This window comes from Botryllus schlosseri, chromosome 5 (assembly GCF_051294905.1).
Source record: "Botryllus schlosseri isolate E-star chromosome 5, Bs_hap1, whole genome shotgun sequence".
NCBI lineage: Eukaryota > Metazoa > Chordata > Ascidiacea > Stolidobranchia > Styelidae > Botryllus > Botryllus schlosseri.
The window spans coordinates 4,345,723-4,354,724 of record NC_137240.1 but is presented as its reverse complement, the minus strand read 5'-3'; the positions used below and the strand labels follow the sequence as shown (position 1 = coordinate 4,354,724).

Sequence of the window (9,002 nt, the reverse complement as noted above, 5' to 3'; positions counted from 1 at the left end):
TGGGATATTAGGGTTGGGGGAGGTGGGATATTAGGGTTAGGGGAGGTGGAATATTAGGGTTAGGGGTTAGTGTTATGATTAGGGTTAGGTTAGGATTAGGGTTAGGGGAGGTGGGATATTAGGGTTAGGGGTTAGGGTTACGATGAGGGTTAGGTTAGGATTAGGGGAGGTGGGATATTAGGGTTAGGGGAGGCGGGATATAGGGTTGGAGAGAGGGGGATGTTAGGGTTGGGGAGATATTAGGGTTGGAGAAGAGGGGTAGGGATATGATATCCAACCCTAACATCCCCCTCTTCCCCAACCCTAATATAGTCCCCTCTCCCCAACCCTAATATCCCGCCTCCCCTAACATCACCCTCTCCCTCAACCCTAATCCTAACCTAACCCTAATCATAAACCTAACCTAACCCTAACATCCCCTCTCCCCCAACCCTAATATCTCCCCTCTCCTCACGTAACCCTAATATACCCCTCCGCCAACCCTAATCCGTCTCTCCCAAGGAAAAAACAACTTATTTTGACGTTTATAAATTTTTGTTCGTGTTCATGGAAAACATTTGTTGGTGTCATGGGGGAACACTGGCTTGTCATGATCGTAAAACGAAGTAGCGCCGAAATTGTTAACTTCACGCAATTGACAACTCACAGGTCATATTATATGGTGAATTCAATTGTGCCATCTGTGCCAATTGGCCCTACTAGAATCTCGGTACGTTTTGCCTGATATATCAGGTGAGCAGCGATGATTCTCCATGTTTGAGTAATTTAATGAAAGATTATGAAAAAATAAGCACAAGACACCGATTCCATGCAGGCCGATTGGCCATATCATCTGGCTGTAAGTGGTCTGGGATTCAATTTGTGGATCATGGTACCGGTATATAGCAGTATAAGGAAAACCAAAATTATATGTTACAGTACAGTAAGTGGTAGTTGTATTCATTCATTTCGAGGTAAGCATTAGGAGCATCGTGTTGCACTGCCACTGTTGCGTACCACATAAACTGAAAACATATCGTACGTTCGTACCTAACTATAACGCCAACGCTAACGACGTAACATCGAACAGTAACAATTGAGGCTTACAATAAACACAGAATATCCGTGCATCTTGCTATTGCATGAATCCCTGCCACTCAATCGCGACACAAATACTTTTCATATGATATTATAGCCTACTTGACACTGACATTATTGACAGAAAAAGAACGAAATTATCCTCCCGCAGCTCAGTGACGAGACAACACCAAAACCATCAAGAGCACTGAACTATATAAACAAATTTTGACGTCAGCTGTTATGGCTCCCTTGTTGAGGAGGGTTGGTTCGATTACGTGAATATAATCGATTATGTTCAAGTTCAAGTTCAAGTTTATTCATTCAAGCTCGATTATATTCACAATAACGTCAGTCGCAGTACCAACATATCCCAGACACGATGTCCGAGTGACAACACAGTGCGAACACACCCCAGATATGATGTCCGAACACCCTCCAGACACGATGCCCGAGTGCCAAGCAGTCCGAACACACCCCAGACATGATGTCCGAACACGATTTCCAACTGGCCACGCAGTCCGGAGACACCCCTGACACCCTGCTTTAGAAGAACTTGTCCTCCTTCTTCAGGAAATTGAAAGTGTCCTCCGCGGACGCCTATAAATGTCCTCCTTTTTGGCAATTGGTCCTCATTTACTGCTTTTACAGGTAGGCTAATGGACAGGGTCAACCTTCGGAAGCCGAGTCAAGGTGGTCACCTTATTTTTTTAAGTTAACACAGCGGCATTTCCAGTAATCATTTCAAAATCAGCTGTTTTCAATATCGATAGACGATGGAACTTTTGGGATTTTGAAAAAGTGTCCTCCTTTCCGGTTTCCAAGATATGGTAACCTTAATTCACCCGCCTTTATATCGCCTAGAGCAGGCCGGGTGTCAGACTCAACTTGCGTCGCGGGCCAGATTCAAACCTTCGAACCGCTCGCGGGCCGAACCAGTCAAATGGTACCAATATGTTACCTCAAAATTCGAGCCCTTGCGTTTCGCTTGAATACTTTATTATCAAACCTGTATACATAACAGAGCAGAGATGAGCATGGATTAGGATTAGGTTTTGAAAAAACAGGATTTGAGAAATTTTGTCTGATTTGGATTGGATTTGGATTAGACATTTTTTTCACAACGGATTAGGATTTGGATTGGATTGAACTATTTTCTGGGAGATTGAAATGTCGTGTGGTGAATGGCGACAAACTTTATTCAGATCAGTTATTAATGTTTTTATGGTTACTAAGTTATCTTGAATCAAGTGAATCGTTGGATGTGAAAGAAAATTTTCGTATCCCTCCATTGCATAAATTAGTATTTTTTCTGAATTTCCAGTTGGAATCGGATTAGGATTGGACATGGACCTGAATATAAAAAAGTTATGGATTATGATTAGGATTTGGATTTGAAGGTTCGGATTTGGATTGGATTAGGCCATAGAAATTTCAAATGTGCTCATCTCTGTAACAGAGATGAGCATGGATTAGGATTAGGTTTTGAAAAAACAGGATTTGTGAAATTTTGTCGGATTTGGATTGGATTTGGATTAGACATTTTTTTCGGAACGGATTAGGATTTGGATTGGATTTATCTATTTTCTGGGAGATTGAAATGTCGTGTGGCGAATGGCGACAAACTTTATTCAGATCAGTTATTAATGTACTTATGGTTACTAAGTTATCTTGAATCAGGTGAATCGTTGGTTGTGAAAGAAAATCTTCGAATCCCTCCAATGCATAAATCAGTATTTTTTCTGAATTTCCAGTTGGAATCGGATTAGGATTGGACATGGACGTGAATATGAAAAAGTACTGGATTAGGATTTGGATTTGAATGTTCGGATTTGGATTGGATTAGGACATAGAAATTTCAAATCCGCTCATCTCTGATACATAATAGTATCTTAAGTTACATTACGGATCATCGGTCTATATTCTAGCAACACTTTATTCGCAAGCAACGGGAATTTTTGGCAAAAATTCGATGATTGGTCGTTTGAATTCAAATGCTACAACACTGACTGTAACGACGGAATAAGTTGGCAAACGTCTATTCTCCCTCTGTTTTAGTCGTAATCAGGCATTAAATGTGCACTTGCGTTGTGGGGAATATAAAAAGTTTAAACTGTAAACGCGTACGATATAATATGGCACAGTTTGATTAATCGTGTTCCGGGTTTCTCTGTCTGTCAGGGACCTTTTGAATCAGAAGTGATACAGCAGTGCGACCAAATAGATTTGAACTATACTATTTTGTATAATCGATGCGAACTGAATATAACAGTTTCGCTTTGGCTTTTTCGCTTGTCGAATAACTACTTTTTGACTCATTTTTCCTGAACTAGAGGTGTGCACTTTTTTTGAGTTTTGGGAATTCGATGTCAGTGTCACCGACTTGTTCCTGATGGCGACTAGAGTGAAACCGTGACACCGCTGTCGGATGATTAAAATGCGGCCTGTGACCTTGACATCTGCTGCCTTATGATGTCTCACTACAATATCTCAATATTTATTATAAATGTACTGGATAATACATGGATTTTCCAATCTGCTCAGAATTGCCTCGCGGGTCGTATGTCTGACACCCCAAGCGTAGGGCCTGTATAGGCTGGGCCGGATCCAGCCCGCAGGCCGTATGTTGCCCGCCCCTGCTGTATGGCAATGCTTTACTCAATTCCACGTTGTCTTCGTCATTATGGGCGAGAGATGGCTTTGAAATGACCTTGCTGTCGTTAAAATTCATTCATTAAATACGATTTATTCCTTGTATACGTGCATAAATGGGCAGGGCATTCAACAATCCGGCCTGCCAAGTAGGCTACTTAATGTTGCCCGCCTCTGCTCCAACCATCAAGTATGAATTCTGGAGTCGACCTCGGTCGGACTCGAACCCGCACCCGAACCCATTGGTGTCTCGTATGTGGTTTATGCCACTACGCTATCTCGACGCCGCTCCCTTGCGGTGTTTGCGTTGCTAAAATGATTGGCGACGATAAAACCTTGAAACAAAATAACCGCCGCATGCTGGCCAAAACGTTCGGCACTGATATGTCCACTGTCAGGGCGCCGACGTGACCAGCGCCATCATCGTAACAACACTGATTGGCCTATCACTTATTGGATATGGTACCAAACACAGTGGACTTGGAAACGACAAAATCAACCACAGAAGATCTATCATTGCGCGACTGAAAATAAATTATGTAAATCACTGGCGTAACGGATGCCGTTGCCAGCTGCAGAAAAACGGTCGATGGTATTCCTTGCTTGAAACGTTGAATATTAATAAATTGAATGTTTGGCACGCAAGCTTGTTAAATTTTGACATTTTTGACATTTTGGCACGCTGTACATATAAGGGTGCCGGCCCCTGTTATATCTACTTCACTGAAATGTAGGGTTGGAATTAGCCATGTGACGTCACGTAACGGCACAGGTTCGCCCTCCCGATTCACACAGGACCGTTCAAAAATGTTTGCGTTCACACGAACCTGAACCTTTCAGAGGTTCACACCATCCCCAATGAAAACACTCACACAGAGTTGGAGTTTGAGAGCGAACGGCATGGGTTTCGGTTCTGGTAGCGTGGTTCCAAAGGCTTACGAAAACAACTTCAACGATCGGCAAAACTATCAACGTAGTATGATATGTTTGTAGAAAGTATATCTTGGCGTTTCTTCGGTGAAATTATAGCAAGAACTTTTAGTACATAATAACGGTGTACATCAACATACAACTGCCACGGTCGAGACCGTTACTTAGTGTAGGAGAGATACAGAGATATGGTAATCTTTTTCGCCTGCACCATCGAGATGCTTTGACGAGGGAGATGCGATACGGCCTTCATAGTAAGGTCATCTAGTCTGCACCCCGGTTTTTTCTCCTCCATGCTATCCGTGATTGCTGAGCGCCTAGCAAGATAGCTGCGGATACCAGTGTTGGGATGACTCGAGTCATGACTTGACTCGAGTCAGACTCGAGTCAACTTTTTCGTATGACTTGACTTGACTCGAGTCACTTTGGAAAAATGACTTGACTTGACTTGACTCGAAGCTTTAAAAATGCGCATTGACTCGTGACTCGGAGCAAAATTTACGAGTCAATTTCAAGTCATCAAGTAAACGGTGTCGAATAAATCACTGTATCTTGTGTATGTTCGGATTGTTCGAGATACGCCGGTGTCACTTGTGAGAGCAGCCAGTCATTTACTGATCGTACGATACACTGATCCTCGATTGCTAGATCACAAATAAATAGACCGCAAACTAAAGTATCACAGCTTGCGTTGTCGTAGTAGTAGTAGTAGTAGTAGAAGATTACTCTAAATAGCAATGTGTCTCTGTTTCTTAGACGGATCAATGCTTACGTTGCGCAGTGCTCACCTTTACCAACCTTTATGTATGATTTAAATCAAACAAATATAGTTTTGGCGTTTATTTACTCACGGATGTATAGATGTTGATTATGTCCTATATTTTGGCTGATAATAACTGACTGTAGCATGTGACTGTACAGTTTCTCACGTATTTTATTAACAGTTCTACGTGTGCGTGAGTGACACAAAGTCTTTTCGCAGGTATATTTAACTAGATATTCGTTATTTGATTCAAGATAAATGATCAGCATTGATCAATTAATCTGTCTTTCACACAGCTAGCAAAGTGTAATGACTTTGAATCATCACTCATACATCGAAAATTCAATTTGACTTGAATTGTGACTTGACTCGTGACTTGACTTGACTTGACTCGACTTGACTCGAGTCACCTCCAAAAAACGAGTGACTTGACTTGACTCGAGTCACCTTTGAAAATCGATTGACTTGACTTGACTCGAGTCAAAATCTGCAATGACTCGAGATGACTCGTGACTCGAAGGTAGTGACTTGATCCCAACACTGGCGGATACCAGTTTTCGAGTCTTTGGTCTGACCCGGCCGGGGATCGAACCCACGACCTACCGATCGAGAAGCCGGACGCGCAACCATTACACTATCTCGCTTGGAGAATCCCCTATCCCAATATGATCAGGCGCCCACTTGATTGTGGGTCGGAGGCTTGCAATTCCTTGACTAGCCTGACGTTGAAGGGACTTGATCCAGGCTTGGACAACTAGAAAATTTTCAACTTTCCCAAATTAGATTAGAATTAGATTACTGGCATTTCGCTCTAATTCAGTGAAATTAGACAACTAGAATTATCTAGTTGTCCAAGTCTTACTTGATCATGTGGACCGCAAAAACCTTTCTTTGCGCTCATTGCTCATCTTAATTTCCAGGCCCTCGCGTCACAGGTGATCGATATTTCTAGGCCTAATACTGCAGGGTTACCATACTTTGTAAATCTGAAAAGAGGATACTTTTTCAAAATTTTCAGATTTTCAAAACCGGAGGAAAATCCTGAAAAGATGGTAAATTTTCCCAGCATCGTGGTCGGTTGACTAAAAACAAAGGTCAACTTTCCGGGCCAGCTCCCAAAATGCCCGCCGGCGCGTTACTTCAGTGCTGATTTACTGTATCCAAGTCTACTTTTCCTTACTTTTAACCAAAACTGATGTTGCAGTCATGTCTACGAGTTCTCGAGCAGAATCATCCTTGAGTTGAGGAAATCGATTTTCTCTTTTCCACTAACTCAAAATATCACAGTCCACTCTCTGCTGAAAAATATCTTTCGCTTCATCCTCTAATATATTTTCATTGGTTAGATATGGTCCTGGAGCAATCATTCTATTTTTTCTAGTTGTAGTTGAGGGCTTGAAAGTGAACAAGCCTGTGATAAATATCTCTTTTAATAAATATCTAATAAATATCTCTTTCATTGCTGCTGCTCTGTTTCTGATCGAAACCAGAATGTTGTTCGCAGACGTCAAGCTACTATGCCAGTATATGGCTAATCTTCGTCGCACAATAAATACTATTTATGCACAGTGTAAGCAATGCGATGGCGGCTCAGCACTGGTACAATGGCTATATTCGACCAGTCGATATAACGAATTTTAGAATCGATGTTGCATTTCGTTTGTGCCAACATTGCGATATTCGGAGTTATGAAACTCCCAAATTGACTATAAAATTCCAACTTCCAGTGTTCTGATGTTTCGACGGTTCACTGGAATTTTACTGAGCGCTGATTTCTCTGGCGTCGAATCCCGATTCCTCGGTTGTTCCTGTTTCGAGACAATCAATTTATCGAAATTTTCATCAGATCAAAACGGCACAAGATTGCGATACAATGAAAAGAAAGGAATATGTGTCGAAGCGATTTGCGTATCGATCGATCTTATAAACGTGTTACAATCAATGAATCCTAATCACAGAATAATCCACAAATAAAGGTACGTAAGTGAAGACAAAGATGTGTGTTAAGTTGATGCTGTGCGGTGGAGCAGCTGAAGATTTCCAATAAGGCGTGTTTGTCCTATGCTCGAGAATAGGGAAAATGTAAATGAGATGAAAGTAGGCAATATATAATGTAATCAAGCAGAAAAGGAGAACAGCGCAATCAAATTATATACAACGGGTCAATTCGAGAAGCAAATTAGCAACACGAGATACAAATGAGCGACAGTTGCATTGACGACAGATTGAGTAAACGGATTGAGTAGTTACAACACTTCATATAGCCTATTTCTGAGTGGAGCATCAAAGTTCTAACGAAACCGGAGTAGAATAATCAGCGGTCTTTATCATTTTCACCCACTCTATACAAAATGTATATTGCGATTTGCGAAGACACAATGCGAATCGGTCAATCGACGTCGGAATTTCGAAACGACCCTAATCAATCTAACAACTGCAAGAATGACTCTGTTAAATCTGTGGAATCATAAAAAAACGGTCGTTTGCAAATTCTTGCAATGTTATCAACATAGACAGACATCCTTGTTTCACGAACGACTGATTCTTCGAATGCGACGTAGAGAGAGATTGATAACAGAGCGCGCTAAAAGGGAAACCCATGGTGGGACTCGAACCCACAATCCTCGGCTTAGGAGGCCGATGCCTTATCCATTGGGCCACATGGGCGACGACGACAGCTGTAATTACTCCGATGTATATACAAAAGGGATTAAAATAGTGCTTGAAACTCTTCCGGAAGTTTTTGTAATCACCGTATTCATTTTGATACTACACCACAGAAGCGCACGTTATTTTAGCATGCGCGAACGACACTCAAACTATCACCAAGTATCTTCCCGGGAACACGCTGCACTTTGAATGTGTCCGGCTGTCCGCGTACGATCTTACAGGGTAGCGTTCAAAATTTATAATAATAATAAAAATATTCATTACTCAAAACTTCGCAGAGTTCAGAATTAATATCTTACTTTAGCAACGTAATAGTGAAGTTTTCGCACTGAGGTCGGGCGAGTAAAATAACTGCCGTCGGGCATGTTATATGCAGCAGTGGTACGTGGTTCTCATCATTTAAGTTTATTGTTTATTCGTTGGGCTACCGTGTGTTTACATATTCGAATTATAACCTCGCACGCGAGCCATCAACTCTAACGATTCTCGCCGAGATATTTGTATAGTTGATACATGCTGTCAATTCGCGTCAACGTTAACTTTCGGAGGATGAGGATTTCAGTATACAGGGTATGATTCTCATGACTCTCCTGTCCAGCAATCAAGTTCAGCAACAATTAGAGCGAGAAACGACAACACAGCGAAATATACAAGAAATTCAGTATCATCGATCTCTATATTAGAAACGTTACATAATGCACTGGCCTTTTGACGTATTGATATTTTCTACCTGCGAACTGTTTTAATACCATTTTCTGGAATGAGGAATGTAATCATCATCCGCCGGGACACACGCAATCAATATATTTATGAATCAACCGATTCGACCCGGATACAACCTGTGCAACTGGGATAATAGTAATCAATCAAGCGATGGTGATATTTGAAGGTCACGTCATGTGTGGCACGAATTTATCATTGCTATGTTAGC

The 9,002-nt window shown here is 41.6% G+C and overlaps 1 non-coding gene across 1 annotated transcript; it reads right to left on the bottom strand.

Moving 5' to 3' along the window:
• Window positions 1–7,995: 7,995 nt before the first annotated feature.
• On the bottom strand, window positions 7,996–8,068 carry Trnar-ccu (transfer RNA arginine (anticodon CCU)). The gene has a single exon. It is a non-coding gene; the product is annotated as a tRNA-Arg (tRNA).
• Window positions 8,069–9,002: the final 934 nt, after the last annotated feature.